Genomic DNA, 19,025 nt, shown 5'->3' with positions numbered 1-19,025 from the left:
AGGACAGTAATTTTATTGTTGTACATAAAGATTAAATTATCTTAAAAGTAACAGAAACAATTTGTAATGTTTGAAACATTTAAGTTATCAAATGCTTTGAGAAGTTCATTATAAAACACTTTTTTATTAGTTTGAGTTTTTAGTAAGAGCAGTTCTTGTTCCAGCTAGAACAGCTCTAAGAAACTAGCATTTTTGCTACAAATCCAAACCCTAGGGCAAACTTGGATTAAGTCACTTACATTAAATGAGATCTTATCCACTCAGCAGTGTTATTTGTGTGTTGGCTACAGCAGTGCTATTGCCAGACAGACACTAAGCCACTGTGCAATTAATGCAATCAACTGTTACATCCACTGCAGTAAGATCAAGGACAAATACTAAGGATGTCCTAATTTTTCACATCTAGGAACATGAAAAAAGGTAAGTTCATAATTCCAAGACACACAACACAGCTTTGTTTTTGTTCTTGGTTTGTTTTCAATGTGACAATGCTACCATGAACTTGTGTCAGAAGATGTAGACTAAAATAAACATGATTTAAAAGAGTATTAGTGCCTGGCTTTATTTCGTATGATTAAAGCAAAATTTAAATCCACAGGAAATTCAAGGGTCTCATCCTGTAACATGGAACACATAGTAACAGATCATAAAAATAACACTGCTTAATTCAGAGAATGTTTAGGCCATTACTTGTTAGCAAAAATAAAGATACATTCTTACCTAATCATAACTTTTGCAAGCTTTTGGTATTCCCATGGAATTTTCAAGCTAAAAATTATCTTACATAACTAAGCAGGACACATCCAACTCCACAGTTCTGCATCTCCATGCTAGTGGGTTTTGCTCCTCTCCCCTTCGGTGGTCTACATTTTCAATATGCCTTTGTTCCTTTCAGATCTCAATTTTAAGGCTGACTACATTTAAAATCTGAGCATTTAGTTCACTTCACTAAACCATCCGACCTCTGGACTTTTTCTCAGACCTCTCCTATGTTCCCATTCTCCCTTGCCTGAGCACTTCAAAAGTGATGGTCTTTCCTCCCAGCCATGGAGAAGTGTCTACAATGACACATGGCAGACCCACATTTAAGAGAGTCCCCAGTAACAGACTGTGCTTTAGAAACAGTATAGGCATTATTCTAATAAATAGCATTCAAATTGGTCTATATACATTGCATTTGATCAGTAACAGCCTTTTAATTACTTGACTTCTTTTCACCAATTAGGGCTAGCAAATACATCATTACAACACTGCCTACTGCCTCTGGAGAACACTCAAGCATGTTAGCAAATGACTAACTTAAGTTGGTATCTAAAATTTAATATTTAATTTAAACTAAGTTGCCTAAATTTTCATGTAGTGCAGTTAGGGGCAACCAAGAAGTTCAACTAACAGCTAAAGCATGACTGAGATGATGCCAGCGTGCTGTGAAAACAAAGACTTAATCAGTAGTTCTGATACTGAAATAACATCCAAAATAGCTGATTATGTTGAACTACACATATACTAAGTTTTTACTCAACTTTCTCAAACTCATGCCTGAGTAGTTTATAACACTCTTCCCTCTGAGAAGGTACATACTTGTTTCTGTTTTGTTGTAATCATAATTTAAAAAAAAAAAAATCATGCATACAAACACCCACCACCCTCCCTCAGTATTGGACTGGGGGCTGAGGGTGGTGTGTGGCTCCTCCGAACAAACCAACCTTTATGTATAACTATGATTTGTATGAGCAATTGCTATACTGCTTTAAAAAGCACCTTCACTCTGAAAGCTCTGAGAACAACTAACTTTAAAGGCACTTAAACAAAATGCTTGGTACCACTTATTCTAACTGGACATTTCCTGCACTATTTTGAGTTATTTGGCATATCTAATTAACTAAACCCCTTCTTATAACAACTTCAGCAAAAGGGCTTTGAAATAAAATAACACTGTGTTTACCCTTGCTAAGCCAAACACAGCTACAGCTATTATACAAGCTTGAGGTAAATACTTAAGAAAAACACCCATAACAAATGAATGCATGTAACAGACCCCTTTGTAACTATGCTAGTCAATGACACCTAATCTACTGTAAATTCAGGGTTTAAGTGCTTTTTAATTCAAGTGAAAATCTTCTGTTTGGGTAGATACTCATTTCAGCAGGGCCATATAGGATTTATTGTTAGGAGGAACATGGAAGTCCAACTGGTATCAGCACCAAATACCTCCTAAGAAGAACAGCCTCAGGAGAATTAAGCCACAAGCCTGGTAGGTGCTAATCTAAACTATGTCTTTATAACTCTCATTTACAGAACCAGCAGCTTTCCTAACACACACAGAAACAAAGAGATGGCATTTCCCATTCTGTAGTTACGTGCATTCACACTCAAGCTCAATCCTAAAATACTCTTCTGCAAACAGAACAGCAGCTTTGGTATTAAGCTTATTTTATGAGGACCACAGTATGATGAAGGATAACAATGGAATTTTTAGAAGTTCTTTATGAGCAAGTATTTAAAAATAGAAATAGCTAGTAATTTGCATCTTCCTCATAAAGCATAAGTCACATTATCCTACATCCAGGATAAGAGTATGAACCAATGTAGTAGTTTCAAGCATGCATTCCAAATTATTTTACAGTATTACAGGCCTGGAATTCCATATAACCTGTACACTTTGTTTATAACGAAAAAGACTACTCCCCCCTCCAATTTAAATCCACATTACTACTAGTTTACAAGTGCATTTTTCTTACTGACTTTGTATTATACAGTTAAAGATGCAGTGTTTTCTAAAGCTAGTGACATATTTGACAAAAAAAAAAGAAACAGAAAACTTTGCTTTGAATTTTAAGTATCTGCAGCTTATCGAGCACTGTCATTTTATCACCAAATGCAGGTTGTATGGATAAAAAAATCTTGGATTTGGATGAAAACTTTTAAGAGATTTCTTGTCTTCTATGTAAGAACCATAGTCTTAAATTTTCTTTAATAATCTTATAGATTATTAAAACTCAATTCATTGGTATTTTAAGTCATCATTAGGCTGCACAAATAACTTTGTAGGACTAAACTGAATATAGGTTGCACTGTCTAGAGGCTAAATTAATTGGAGAAGTCTAGAAGATTACAGGTGCCTTTGATTCTCTCTTATAACTTGTATTTCAAGGGCATTTAGAGGAAAATTTATCTTAAACTACATTTACTGATATCAGTACAATTACACTATCACAAACTATTACAAAAACTATGAAATGGTGATAATCTATATTTATCATTATTTATTGTTGTAAATACCAAGGTCCTCAAATAATAACCAGTTAATTCAGCTGTTGCAGAGAAAGCTTTATTTGGCTAAGACAAATAATACACACAGCATACGGTCTAATATGATTATGGGATTGTCTCATTTTATTATCTCCTGGAAAGAACTCTATTTTCACATCTCTACAGTATAAAGCACTATCTACAAGAGAAATTTGTGTGCAACATCAGCTCTTGGTTCTTCCAACAAAACAAATTGTAAACTCTCTTAGAACTGGCTCTAGCTACCAAAGAATGGCCAGCACAGCTCCAAGCTTCTGTGTACTGCTCTCGTCTGCACCATCCCACATACATTAAACATATTCCTAACCATTCATGGCTACTGGTTATATGTGCCTCACTGAAAGAGAAAACATTTCCCTAATGCAAGTTTGGCATTCAAACTCCAAGGAGTAATCTCAATGGAAGTAAAATTAAATAGAATGGAAAAATCTTGCAAGTTGAAATGTACTGGACCAAACTTTCTTCCATGCATAACAGTTCCTCAAATACACATATTTTCATATATTTATATGCATAATGCCAGAACTCACAGAAGCTCCATTCATTCTCAGCAATCAAATGATCTGCAATACCATGACTACACACAAATTCCACAGTACATCTTTCTGGAAGCTGAGGCTATCCACAACAATTTCAACACTGTGTACTGGTATCAGAGCTTAAATATAATGTCCACTTGAATGTCAATATTCATTGCACTGTCACATGCATGTGTCACCAGGCAGAGGAGCTCACTCAAATACAAAGAGAAAATTATGATAGCATTGGTCAACACCAAATTTAACAACAGCGGCTTTGTATGTAAGATTTTGTATTTTCTTTTTGTTGTTACAATGAACTAATAAGCTTATATTAGAATTAAACAATAACTTATAATGCTTCATTTCTACAATCACTAGCAACATCAGGATCCTGTTCACCTCCACCAGCAGATGCAACATCCTGCACCTCATAAAAGGCATCCTAAATAAGGCAGTCTATGTTAGAGCTATTATGTAAAGGCATGAGAAGCCACACTACCCCTTTGCGAATAAAATCTCATACTCAAGTCCCAAATGTTTCTCAGTGTCAACAATTTAGAGCTGAAGTTAACAATTATGAGAGAGAGGATTTGTAGAGACTAGAAATAAACTATCTTATTTTAAAGATTTAAAACTAATTTCAAGATGGTCCTAGACCTGAGGCTCATCACCCATTATCAGGAAATTCGAAGTCATGAACACTTTCCCTTACTTTCACGACAACTGGCCTGTCAATACTCAATTCTCCTTAAACGGGGATGTTGTTTAACTCTGCATCTATTGCCTAAACTACATTGGCTCTAATGTGGTAGTGGCATCAGCATGATTTAAAAGTCAACTAAGTATTCTGGTAACCATATCTTCAAAGATATGCCCAATAAAGATAAAAACAAAAGCATCCATATAGGGAGAAAAGGACACTAAATAAACAGATTAAATGCTCAATTAATTGCAAAGAGAGAATGACATTGAAAACATTAAACAACTGTGTAAAGTTGCAATGTGCTTACTTTTACAACACAATCTAATTCCATCTTCTTGAATAAGGTAGAAAAACCTAAGAAAGTTCAACAAAGAGCAACAAGGATAAATAAAATTAATCAAAGAGATCAAGTGCACCGTCAGCAAATTTGCAGACAGCACCAAGCTGAGTGGTGCAGATGACATGCCTCAAGGATTGGATGACATCAAGAGGAATCTGGACAAGCTTAAGAAGTGGTCCCCTGGGAATCTCATGAGATTTAACTAGACCAAGCGCAAGGTGCAGTTCCTTGGTCAGGGTAAACCCTGCTATCAACCCAGATCTGGGGATATCCCCATTCTGGGGAATGAACAGATCCAGAGCAGCCCTGCTGAGGACTTGGGAGTGCTGGAGAGGTTGGACATGACCCAGCCATGTGCACTCAGCCCAGAAATCAAACATGCTCTGGGCTGCATCCAAAGCAGTGCAAGGGAGGGGATTCTGCTGCTCTGCTCTGGGGTCCCAGCACAGGAAGGACATGACCTATTGTAGCAAGTCCAGACAAGGGCCAACAAGATGATTAGAGGGATGATTCTAATCCATCTGCATCACAAGTGGCTAACCAGAGAAAGACATCAGCATGGAAAAGTCTTGGAACATGAGAAAGGTTTATAATATCATGAGTGGCTTGGTCAGGGCAAATTAATTGTTTGCAAACTCTTTCAACACAAAAGATGGAGGTCTCAAAGAAAACTAGAAGGTAGCAGGCTCGAAACTACTCAAGGAGGTGATTAAAGTGATTAAATTGTGTACCGCTGGACTTTCAAGATATAAATGCATATACAGGCCCAAGAGGACACTGAACAAGTTGGTAGAAAAGCAAAACTCCACAGCTCACTGAAAATACAGAAATATCTCTTAGCTATGGAAGACCTAGTTGCATGCTGAGGCAAGAGAGTGGACAAGCTTCACAAACATTTATCCCATCCTTGTGGGGTGTTTCCTGGGGATTTGGTTTGGTAACTGGAAGAGGTAGGATAGAGGGACACAAAGATTTGGCTTGGCCTGGAAGGACAATAGCTCTTCACATTTCTGTACCTGAAGACATTTCAAGAAGATTTACAGACAGCAATTTCAGCTGCTCGTTACAAGTTTTGCTGTTAGCAGCACCTGCTGGAACACCAGCCAAACACCATCCATGAAATTAACTAGTATTCTGTGATAACTCACGTCCATAATTTATCATCTAAAATGAAAGCTGACCAAAATATTACTTTAGTAATTTTACCATTACCTGGGAAACTGTACTACAGTATTCTAGTTAGAGGAACAACTGCTCTTCTCATTTGAGTGTTCATAATTAAGAAAAAAGCAATGAAAGCAATGTGTGGCCTTTCATGCACATGAACTTGCTAGTCAAATACACAACTGGGGATAAGGAATGCTTTTGAAAGGGACAACACCGAATTCTTTAAAGTCTCTAATAGGAATTACACCTGGGAGAGGCAGAATTGAGCCTAAGTCAACATTCCCATAGGAGCGCTGTATATTCCATCAAAACGTCTTCTGAGATCTCCTGCTTGATAATAACATACATGTCTGCAGAATTCAATAGCTCTGTCACCAAGGGATTCTGCCCTCAATAGTACTGACTGCAAAATGGAGTGGCAGTGTGGGAAAGAGGCTGTATTAGGAGCGAAGAAAATTACCCCACAACAACTCCAAATATAGCAAATCTGACTCTGCAGGGAGTGTTTCCAATCACGCCTGACAATTTTGATTTTACAAGTGGTCTATTATCAGAGTCACGCAAATGACTACAACTCCTTACAAGTATCCAATAGAGGAGAGAAAAATGCACCAAAGTTCAAGACACCAGGAGCCATGCGAGGAAGCCAGAACACATTGCAGGCTGAGGTACCCTTTTCAGGCCACAGATTTCTTTCATTTGGAAGCACAGCTTAGAAATACCATTTCACTTTCTCTGAACAAAGAGGTGCAGTAACAGACTTGGTGAAAACCTGTTCTCTTCTGAGGGAGATCCAGGCATGTTTGCCCTTACAAGCCACTAGCCTCAAGAGGTCAGAGGGTCACAGTCTGCCAGTTACAACCTTCTCCTCTTCCTGGGAAGGGAAGAGGCAAAGATGTGCATGGATTTCTGTCACCTCAAATTGCTGTTAGACAACATACACAAAGTCCAGGTGGAATTTTACAAATAGCTTTATGAAAGCAGAAGGTCAACCTATAAATGCAAGCAAATTAAAATTGAAACCCCTCCTACAAGAAGAAGAAGAAACAAGATTTGCTCCCTCCCTTTGTTCATGTTCCTTAACATCTCTGATTCTGGGATGACAAAAGTATGCCACTTAGTTTTTATTCCACAGAATCATTGGTAATACCATTGTCTTAAACATAATAAAGATTATTTTTACAAATGCTATTTAGTGGTATTTATATAAAATTCAAACTAATTTACTAATACAAGTATTTCTTAAATACCCACTAAGTCACACCATTATCCTCCCTCTCAAGAAATGAAGCTGTATAACCAGCTCTCCTTAGAGCTGGCAGGCTAGGGTTAAAGTCCAGTAGGAAACAGACAGCTGCTGGTTGTTGTACAAGCACCTAAGGAGTCGTTTACACTGATCTCTAGCAAAAGTATGTCACCATTAAGGAACTGAACACAAGGTAGAAAAATATGCATTACACACAAATTTGAAAGATGCAAATGTATCGCCAAGCAGATATTTAATTCTGAGTGGATGGGCAACCTTACTGACAGTGAGGACCAGAGACTTTGACAACTTCAAATTCAGTGCTGTCTTTTTACACCAGAACTAAACATGAAGCCTACACTTGGAGTTTTGAAGAACTGGAGGTCTTGTTTAAAGTCATCAATTCAAACCCTAGATAGTAGATAAACTTTTTTTAAAAAGTTTTTCTATTTTTGTGTGATAATATCAACTTACAACTCATGACAGATTTAAAAATAAAGTATTTTGCTCATCTGCCAGAGCTCACCATCTCTCAAGACAAATCTGCAAAAGCGAATGAACTCACCCACAGTAGGTCCTCAGAAATACAAATTTTCATCTTAGTCTCCCATCCCTGCTCCTGGGCAATGCAAACATTCTCAGCAGCCAAAATAACACAAGAATGGAGAGATTGGAAGGTTTTCTTTAAGTTGGCAGCAGCCCTTAAAGAGACACGATCTCAACAAATCCTTACTGCTAGCAGTGACCTTCACTAAGCCCTTCAGCACATCTTCATTAAGTACAAGAGCTCCACAGCAGCATTTTTAAGCAAAATTGATCAACGTTGCCTACAATTTCACATTATATTCTGTTTCCAACATTCTCTCCTGGAGTTATCCTGACATATTTCTGCTCCAGGTGCCACACACAGAGAAGACAAAAGTGAGTGCTGACACGTCGACCAAAGCAAAACCCCTAAGTCAGTAACATTTGGACTCAGCTGCAATGACGCTGCAATCAAGCAGCTGGAACTTCAGAAAATATTCTTCCAGATAACTCTACTACAGAGATGAAAATTTTGGCTGATAGGCAAATATGTAAACTCTAGCTATCACAACAAGGCTACTTGAACAAGCCTTACACTGATGGGTCTTACAGTAGGTCAAGTAGTAGCACTCAAAAATTTATCTAAGAATTAAGAGTTAATCAGAAGAGGCACAGCAAAAGGATAACAGTATCTACTGGACAGTTATACTTCTCCAACCTGTTTCAAAATACTTCAACTAATGATGAATTCTACAGCAACATTTCAGTGTTTTGAAAACATATGACCAGTGCTCAATTATTGATGATTTAGTAATTGAATTTCTTTCTGAATAAATAACTTTGGAGAAGCTTTTGCACTAGAAGGATTTCTCTAGCCTATCTGCATCATAGAGTCAGTTCACATGCCTGCTTTCTGACTGTCCTCTTCCTACAGCATTTTATTTGTTTCTTGGCTTTAGGCGGCTCTGCTTCAAAGGACCTTGTAGTTTCCAACAGAGGAGCAGGACTTGTATGGTTATCATCCCATTCACACCTCAACCATGTTTTTCTACGACTGAATGTGGAGGAAGAAAATGCCATCCATCCAGTCGCATTTGGTAGAGAGGAACCTCAAATACGTGTCCTTCTCTAGAGCATTAGGGATGAACTTGTGCTTTTTAGACACACAGAATTCTTCACAACTGGACGCACAGGTGCCAGTCAAAACTGGGACCTGCATTAGGGTGGTGCTGACAGGTAACCTAAGTGCCTTGCCACAGAAGAAAACACAACTGCATCAGCTGCTGTGCCACATGCAACACCAGCCCTTCACCTCACACCTGTAACTCAAGCAGCCATCTCCTTCCTTCCTTCAGCTCTCCAAGTCCTTGCAGTCCTATTTGGATACTGATACTTGGATACTGAGAAAGCACAAATCACTTTTCCATTTCTGAAGCACAATCCACTCTTTTAGAGTGATCATTCATTTCACACAGTAAATTAACTCTCTGCCACTATCGGGTCTTTGTTACTTCATTAGAGCATTTGTTGAGTTCAGGACCTAGCTGCTGATCCTCTGGTTAAGTCTACACCTGAGCCTGGCACACAGTGCAACAGAAGACGGCCAACACAGCAAAATCCTGCTACAGAAACCTCAATGGCCAATCTACGTATTCTGAATGAAGTTTTACAGAAAGTTTTCCTTTTGACTGACTGTTGTCTGGTTCTGTGGACTTAATATTTATTTGTAACTGATGTACGTAATTCCTTTCAATTTAATTTGAAAGGAATCCTATTTGTGTGCCTGAGATGCTTCATATCAAACAAAGAACTGTGAAATGGGACAATCATGAGATGCACTCCAAAAGAACACTTTGATCTGAACTAAATTGCTAATGGGAACAGCCACTAAGAGGCTCTAGATAACCAAACAGATTCTGTGTAGTTTCTGGCCTATGGAAAGAGGGATGGAATCCTCTTTTCCTCTTACTTTTTGTCCAGTGAAGAAATTTTGTTGCCATTAGATCATATCACTGAAATATAAACACTCTGAACATACTTTAAGGTTTAGGCAGGTACAGGCATTGTATCTATGGTTCATTTGAGCTATGGAGCAATACAGTTTGAAGCTTTGTGCTACCATCCAGCTAATGTTAATTGTGGTACCAAAAAGCAGATTTTTCAGCGGCATAAACCATGGCACTAAGGGTAGTTTTTCACTGGATGACAAAGCCAAGCACTGGAACGAAACAAGTCACACAGTGACAGGAAGCCCCACTGATTTGGAACAGTGCGAATAGCTCAAGTCTATCTTGCAGTCCTCCAGTGAACTAAGAAGCCACTGACCTGAATAGCAAACAAAGTAAAACAGAGTTTTAAAAGCTTGCCTTCCCACTACAGAATGCAAATCTAAAACAGCAAAGAAATCTCATCCATTAAAACAGATTGTTTTGTCTTTTCCTTACTCCACTGCATACACAGTTTGTGCATGTACTACTTAACTGCAGTTATTTTTGACAAAGGTCACATCATGATGGCAATCTGAATCAACTAGAGACTTCCTCAAATTGCAGGCACCTGGAAGTTGTTTGTATCTTCTGAAACTGACATCTAGAATATTCTCAACTTTAGAATCTGAATTTTCATGCCACAGAAATAGAAAGGAAGCCACAATCTCTCTCTTGAGAAAGCCACAATTGAAATAGTTCCCAAGGGAAAACTGTAATCATGAAGGTTATTTTCCCCTCATTTTAATTTTCAATTTCAGTCAGCAACTGCAGAACAAAATGGACATGTTAGACAAGGCCATTAAAAAGCCAGTCTCTCGTTTATGAAAACTTACCAGGTCAAGTTACATGCAGTGTTTCCCCTCATATTGAGACAAGTGAATATCTCAATTTTAATAGCCTTCTGACAGTTTACTTATTCCTTTTGTCCCACACAGAGCTCCAGGCATTTCAGCAACACGGAAAACCAGAAAACACCTCTAACTAAAATAATCATCAAGTCTTTCTCACTGCATACAAGTTATTGCCATTTCAATGAAAGACTTGATAAAAGGTCAAAAATGGAATATGAGGTTTCAGAGAGGCAGAGCTGTAGGATGACTTTGTAAAGTAAGGGCCCCTAAGTTATCTATCTCTGTTAATTGTCATGTGGGGACAGACATCGATTATCTGTGCAAACACAGAAAAGGACAGTGAAGCTTTTGAAAAGGAGCACTGAGGCAAATAAGCAATTATTGATTCATGTGTTTGGCAAACATTTTCACCCACTCACAAGAAGGAGAGTTTAAGAGGATTTTCACTACACAGTAATAACAGAGGCAGCCTCTCCAGCTCATAAAAGGGAAGTCAGAACATAAGCCAGATGCAAAACTCCAACAAGCACTGATTCACAGCTCCAGTCACACTCTAAGTAATGTATGAAATGAGCAATTCAACCATCCAATAAGCAAAGAAGGGGAAAGAGAGGGCAATTATGTCTCTGCTCAACAGAGCACCATTTAAAATATTCCTTCTGATTCAGCACCAACCCTTGTGATCAGTATTCTTGGCCTACCATCAATGAATTTAATTACACAATTATTGAAAAAAACACAACGTTCTCCCTTCCCTGCTTGCCCACAACCAGTCCAATACAAGTCACAGGAATTAGTCAGAAAGAACGTGCAGAATAGCTACCTCCACTTTTGTTTTTGAAGTTCAAGTCACAGAAATGCATGGATATTAGCTCAAGCATTACTGAAAATTACATGTTTCCTTTCATTGAGCAAATGGAGCTTAATCTTCTCCATTAATTGATACAATGTGAGGGGCCATGAAAGTTGCACCAAGTTACTTAACACCCATCAGTTACTCATTTGAGATTCTGGAATATTTGACAGATATATGTTTGGATCCATATCATCTAGCATGGTTTTGCCCATGTTGGATCTTCTTCTCCTGCTGAGCATGCAACGACAAGTTGAGTTTCAGTTCCTCCCTAGTTCTGCCTTCTTTCACCTCCACGTGCAGCTAGCACGCTTTAGCAGCTCTGCTAACAAACACACTTGCTATCCCACAGCCAATTCCTGCTTAATTCCTTTTTTTTTTCTGCTCGAAACAGCTGCACCAACTAATTAATACAGATACTGTAGCAATAAGCAGAAAGTTCCTACCATTCAAGCTGACCAAAGTGTACTTTAAAGACAATGTTCTTAAACAGGAAGGAATTCAATACAAAGGAAAGAACAGGGCCTTAGCCACATTAAAATAATACTTTTCTACTGTTGGCTGACGCACTAGTGACTGATTCGGGAATGCCCTCTTCCCTTTATGCCAGGTTTGGGCTTTTGCCTCCTCCTACATTTGGGGGCTGGTGGAGGGGAGGGACGCTACAAGTAGGCATCAAGTGAGGAAGTTATGGCTCTCCTCTTTCAACTTGTGCCATCTTCCACAGACAAAATATTTATTTGCTTTTGTTGTTAAAAAGTGAAAAATGTTAAGCATTGTTAAGGATTAATATGTTAAGGCCCAAATACCTTAACATAATAAGGATGAGCCTCGTTTTCAATGCTGACCATTTCAGAAGGCTTTTGAAAGAGACACTGTGCTATCCATCCCCAAGAGGCAATTAATTTTGGATCCTGACCAATGCCCTGATGTTCCAGGCATATCAGCTACGCATTAAGCAAAGGACTTCATTAAAGGACAGGAATTTAATTGAGTCTATATTCAGGTGTATCTCTGAAAGCTAGAGGGTAAAGCAGAGATGTAGTAACTAAAAATGTTTTCAAGAACCCACATATGCCCTCTTCCTCAGAAATTCAAGTTGTGCAGCCTGCATTTAACTCTCTTCATCATACAAGAGCCAGTCAGAACACATGTTCCCTATTCTGAGCACATTAACTCCATCATACTGCCACTACTTGAGAAAAAAACTTTCACACTAGCTCTAAAAAGTCAGGGAATAGGAAAATAACTACAGATATCTGAGGAGACAGAAGTAGTGCAACATTATCATATAGCATGCCTCTGTACAACCTGACTAACCATTTCTAGCCTTAGAAACAACTACAACTTAGAAGTCAGATCAAAACATGTTGAGATGGAGAAGTACTGGGAACAGCAATAAATAAAAAGTATTTATTTTCATATTTTCTGTCTAAGCCTAAGAGCCTACTCTTAAGGACTTCTTTGATCCTTTTTAGAACTTTGCTATCTGCAACAAATTACTAACCTCATTCTTCAGTTCCTTTTGTTCCTCAGTGCAGTCAATATGGCAGTTCTATTACATCATTTTTAAGTCTACTTTTTTCAACTGTACATAAACACAAGCATCTTTTTACTTGTCCATATATTCCACTAACCATTTTTTCCAGTCCTACATTTATCAGATCCATCAAAAAGCCTCCCTTTGACAAGGCCAATTTTAATAGAAAATATAAAATTACCTCATTAGTACATAGCCAGCTTTATAAACTTATCCCATTAATTAAGAACCATTTTCAAACTATCGGCCACTTACCAGTTTCATATATCTGGATCACTGACAATTTCCTCCACCAGCTTGAAATATCACAGTACTGAATTTTATTTTACCTCTAAGACATGGGCCAAAATACTTCCAGTGGACTCAAAACTCTAACGAAACTAACCACAAAAGCAAGGCATCCAGCAGTAACACTAGGCTTAAAATAAAGGTAATGAGCAAAGTGTATGGGCTGGGGTTTGCTTATTTCTTACAGCAATATATTCCTAACTTTAGACACTTGAATGCTTTTAACACTAGATAAACTGCACACATAGCAACTACTGAAGTAGATGTCATTTGAAAAAACACTCAACCATACTCACTTTCTGTGCTAAACTCAAGGCTGCATTTTAAATATCACAGGGAATGACAATTCTAATTGCATACTGCAGAATTAAATCCAAGATTGCTGTCAAAGCAACATTTCAGAGTATGTTAACTTGGAAATTACTGTTAGCCCAGGGAGTAAACTCAAGTTAGCTCTTTCTTAACTCTGCTTCTGTTTTTCAGCTATATGAACTGCCCTTTCTGGAAACATATCTTTACATTAATAATGCCAGCTTTTCCTTCAACATATTTTACTAGGAGGGAACAATCAAAATGTAAGTGATTTGGCTGTCTCTTTAAAGATTTAATACAAAATTTATACTTCACATCACTAATTGCTTCACCAATTTTGACCACAAAGAAGAAGTCAGACCTGGGAAGAAGTCAGCCTGAAATTAGTCACAATTCGTTTTCAGTCAATAGCATGCATTTGCCAGTGCAGTAAGTTTTGATTGAGCCTCCTTAAGCAGAGAAAACTGTCAGCAAAATAACCACCATTTCCAAACAGCTTTATTTTCTTATAGCTGTGACATTTCTTTAATTAAAAAGTGTGATTAGTAATCTCATCTGAACACAACAAGACGATTACCTAGAGATAAAGTTCAGCAAATCTCTTGAGATCAGTACGGCCTTGTACACATATCTTCTGCAGCAGACCTGGCAGAGCAGAGGGTACAGCAAGGGACTAACCACAAATGTGTTTATTTGCTGGGATCCTTGTGGGGCTAAGACTGTCAGTGACCTTCTTGCAACTACGCTGCTCTTTCCACAGAAACCAAAGTAATACATTTTTATTTGAAGCAGCAGGAATTTGAGGAAGAGTGTAAGAAAAATGTTAATTTTAAGGTCAAAATAGTTAACAGTGACTTTTTCTTGAGTTGTGTACAAGTCAAGGTTGTACTTTGTATTACAAAATTAAGGAATTCTATCCAAGTTCCTTTCCACTTTCTTGTTCTTCTCTTCAGGGAATATAAAAACATAAGACCTATCTAGGGCAGGGACTATTAACAGCTTGTCTCCCTGATTTGAGCACATTATCCCTGTAAAGCAAACATCTGATCAGCATGGTACATAAAAACACAACCCACCTTTATGTTCCTTTCAAGGGTCAGTTCTCTTCATGACCTCACCGCACTTCCAATCCCAAGTCTTCTGCATCATATATCCATTATCTCCCTTCCATTCTTCTGCTTAGGCTTGTCCTTCTTGTGCTGTGCTTTAAAGCAAGAAAGGCTTCCTTTTGGCCTTGAAATTGCTGGTTGCTTCAGGGAAACAGTACATTTTCTGCCAAATGGCCTGTGAAAATTCAGGATCCCTTGCATCTATTAATCTGCCTGTGTACATTAACAGGACTGTTAGTTCTCTTACAGTGTAATAGAAACAGCAGCTTTTGCAATAGGTAGGTAGTGTGGTGATTTCCAGTATTTCTGTAAGCAAACTGACCCTCACCCTTAATTTTGCCAGTTAATTTCTCCCTTGATTTTCTTTCATCCTTCATCATCTCATATATATGCCTGCCTGCCCCTAGCCAGCTATTGCTGCTTTCTTAAAGAGTACGTCTCATATCAGTGCCAAACTTGAACATATTTGGGCAGAACCAAGACACGGACAGCAGAGCTTATTCTCCAGAGCTGTACTTCAACTACTAAAAGCTCACCAATTCACACATATGTTGTGCCTCACTGGTTAGAGACTGCCAGACTGATCTCCAGAACAAGCAACTTTTACTTGCTTCCCCCTCCCCTTCCCCCAACATCAACAGTGCAACTTGTGATAAACTTGAAAGTCAAAGATAAAGATAGTCAAAGATAAAGATATTGACTTGAATAGTGGCTTTATTCTCAAATTTTCTGGAAATAAATGGATGCCTGGATGAGAAATCCACCAGTTAAACACACTTAATTCATTCTTGGTTTAAATGTGGCTGATAATACTGCCCTTACGCTGTGTGCTGTTCAAAAGCTAACCAACCCCTAACACAGGACTTGGAAACCAATAAATATTGACGTTTCAAATATAACTCAAACATTTTCAAGTGTTTGTCACCTTTGACATCCAACTCTACTGGGGAGATACAGGGTTATTTTGTTTCTGATAATTAGCTCTCTACCAGTCACCTTTCAATAAGGAATACGTTTCATTCCATTATGATATTTAGCTTGACATGGAAACAGTTATTTCATATATTCAGTAATTTCTATTCCACAAAGCAGAAGGAATGCAGCTTGTACACAGCAACATTATAACTCTCTCATATCATGTGAAGAGGCACCCCTTTATCTCCTTTTGGATCCTTTCTTGGAGGTTACACGATAGTTCAGTCCATAAAGCTTCTTATAAAAGCAGCAATTTTAGTCCACATAACTGGGAAAATAAAAAGTGTAATAATTTAGGTCACTTATCACTTTGAACTTCCAGTTAAGTCCTTCAGTGACATATATACTCCCATGGGAGCTTTGCATATAAATCCTAGCCTATTATGCTGTGGAAAGCATTCCTCACCTGAGAACATATTTTGTCTTTTCAATCTTAATTATCTATTGCTTGTGAAAGGAAAATAAATCCTTTGGTTCCTTCCTCATCCTTGGTATTTGATAATTTTTACACCTTGCTTCATTAAACTTTTAGTACCTTGCCAGAACTAACATGATGCTCAAGTGACAAAAATCAATCCCTAAGAAATTGAATACTAGAGTGTATTTGGGTCTAATTAAAAAAAAATAATTTAAAAAGTTAAAAAAAGAGTAGTAAAATACCTAATTTGTCCTCAATATATCACTCTAACAAAGCAGCTTATACATCTTCTTTTTTCAGTATTACACAGTAAATTACTTAATTTCTGCTCCCAAAATATCTCTGATGTAACATAGTAACCACTGCCACCTCATAAAAACAATGCCATCTACCATCATCCACTAAGTACGTAAATGCTAAATAATGACTTAATTGAGATAGGACCAGGTGTGATTGAAATTGCCACAAAGAGGATTCCAAAACTTGGTAATGCAGCATTACGGCAGCCCATGCAACCTCTTTTTGTCAGTGCAGCACATGCTGTATTTCTCAAATTCCACAGGACCCCCTATTTATCCATGTGCACGTAATGGGCCTCCTGTAGAGATGAACACTGATGCCTCGTGACTGAGCTTATTGTCTGCTGGACCTCTGTCATATTTATTGAAGAAAAGGAACAAAAGAAGGGATCACAGAAGCAGAGGAAACAATTAAGACAGTGAAAAGCCACTCTGGAAAAAGATGCCTATCCTTCCTCTAACATTCATCTCTCTGTGGTTAACGAGTCTCACTAAACTAGGAGATCTCAAACCTGAAGATTTTGTATTCCACCTCTCAAATCAGAACAGGAGCCAGAGACCAAAGTATTAGCAAAGGAGACAAGTGGGAGTGAGATTCCTACCCCAAGTAGTAAAAATACTTCACAAAGAAATAAATTAAACCCTAAGATACTATTTTGGCTGCTCAAGACCACAAAAACCCCTGCTCACATTTGCTGATGTATCAACAGGTAACAAATCTTCAGCATATGCACAGGGGGAGTTGAGCTCTGGCAGCCCAGACTGCGCTTTAAGTGTTTCACCTGAGTATCAAGGTATATCTATCCTTGCTTACCACACTCAAACACAGAGCTCTTCCACTTCTTTTCACTGCCTAGAGGACATTTACAGCATTATTGAGAGCAGCACCTTCTTGCTCTTTGAACCTACTCATGTTGCCTCAGTGGACATGAACTGCAAGTCACATCCTGTTCATGAACTTGCCTAGGAGCAGCAACACCACAGATTGCGTAGCCACCCAGTGAACCAAGTGCTCTTGAAAATGCATTTTACAGCTTTAACTTTCTAACAGTGGAGACAGCAACATGGACAAATCTGTTCCAAAAGCCTATTCTGGAAAAGTCTGAGATTTAAACACAGTAGTTCTCATATTTGCTATATAACAAGATCTCCTAGAAATACAAAGTTTAAATTGCCATGTTGGTATATAACCATGACAGTAGATAATCAGTTGTTTTGCTACAAACTGCTCATTGCTGTAACAGATAAACTGCTGCTTGGAACAAATACTATTTTTAGTAATCCTCCAAATTTTTTCCAAACAACCTTGCAAAAACAAACATTCTCAGTCCCCGCTGGAAAACCGAACAAAAACATAAAGCAAACAAGAGCACAACTATTTATACATCTGCCAAGCAAATATTCTACATCAAAAGATATAGTAAAAAAAGGGAAGGTATTGAGTAAAAAAACTAACTCTCAGTTCTTGTGGGAGTGATGGGTGGAGAGTTACTGCTTGAAGTTAATCTAATCAATGCTACCATTTTTACTCATAATATCCTATTACATTTACTGTATTTGTAAATAGTAACATTTCTTTTTCTGGCAAAGTCAATGCATTAATATATGTATTTCACCACCCCAATGCAAAGCTTTAGAATTAGGTATAGCATTATGAAAGAACTGCTCTTCACTAGCAGTTGGCAAAGGCTATACCACAGGGATTCAGCTGCACTGTCCCTTTTTCAATGCACTGGAAAAGGCCCATTTTTAGTTAGCAGTATTGTGTTGGTTACCACCAGTTATCCAAAAAATGTACTCTGTTAATCAAGGAAGAAGGCAAATTTGCTTATCTTAATTTCCATGGCACTACCAGTCACCTAACAGTAATCTACAACACTCTGACATACTAACAGTTTTTCCTTTATTTTTTTTCCCATTACACAAATTTTACACTCTCAAACAAGCTTACTTTTCTCTACCTCAAAGGAAAGCTGATAGCTTCTTAACTTTGATTTGTGGCAAGGCAGTGAGCAAACCCTTTTGGACAGCCAAACATCCATTCTTAATGTTCATGTTATCATTCCTTTCTATGTACAGATACGACAGACGCAAATTTACTGCTTCTTGAAGAAGCTGGGGAAAAAAATGACACCCCTTTTTAACATCGCAGATACTGGTTCTAATTTCTACTGGTTTAAAACTTCTGTTCAGTAGAGTCAGGAGATAGCATTTCCACTGAGAAGTTCTTCAAAACAAACAAAGAAACCCCAACACAAACCACAGTCCACTTTTCCAGGAAGTTAAACTATGCTGTAACAAAAATTGTCAAGAAAGAATCAGACTTCTCAGTGTGGTCTATTGAAAGCAAAGCAAACTCACAAAGCTTGACACAAGTTTTCCTCTGAAGCTGTCTACTATAAAGTTGAATGCAAGAAAAAGCAGCAATATCCGAAAGAGGTTACACCACTCAGTTATGTAAGTCACAAAGGTTCAAATTTAGATTTATATTTAGTTCGTCAATTCCCACCCAGAGTTCAACTCAGTAAACTGATCTATTTTTAGCTTTTGACTCTTTTGGACATTTCCTTCCTTCATC

The 19,025-nt window shown here is 37.9% G+C and overlaps 1 protein-coding gene across 2 annotated transcripts in view; it reads right to left on the bottom strand.

Moving 5' to 3' along the window:
- TRIO (trio Rho guanine nucleotide exchange factor) overlaps positions 1 to 19,025 on the bottom strand; it is a 246,637-nt gene that overhangs the window by 216,363 nt on the left and 11,249 nt on the right. Inside the window, exon 1 of one of the 2 annotated variants that reach the window (XM_086898033.1) lies at positions 14,723 to 14,968. The exons of the other annotated variant lie outside the window; for it this stretch is intronic. The gene's annotated coding sequence lies outside the window, so the exon portion shown is untranslated. Of the gene's footprint in view, positions 1 to 14,722; positions 14,969 to 19,025 lie in introns of those variants that run through there. 2 annotated transcript variants of the gene reach the window in all.

This window comes from Cyanistes caeruleus, chromosome 1, assembly GCF_971803275.1.
Source record: "Cyanistes caeruleus chromosome 1, bCyaCae1.hap1.1, whole genome shotgun sequence".
Taxonomy (NCBI): Eukaryota; Metazoa; Chordata; class Aves; order Passeriformes; family Paridae; genus Cyanistes; species Cyanistes caeruleus.
Note: the sequence above shows the minus strand (reverse complement) of the source record. Positions and strands in the feature narration are given on the sequence as shown.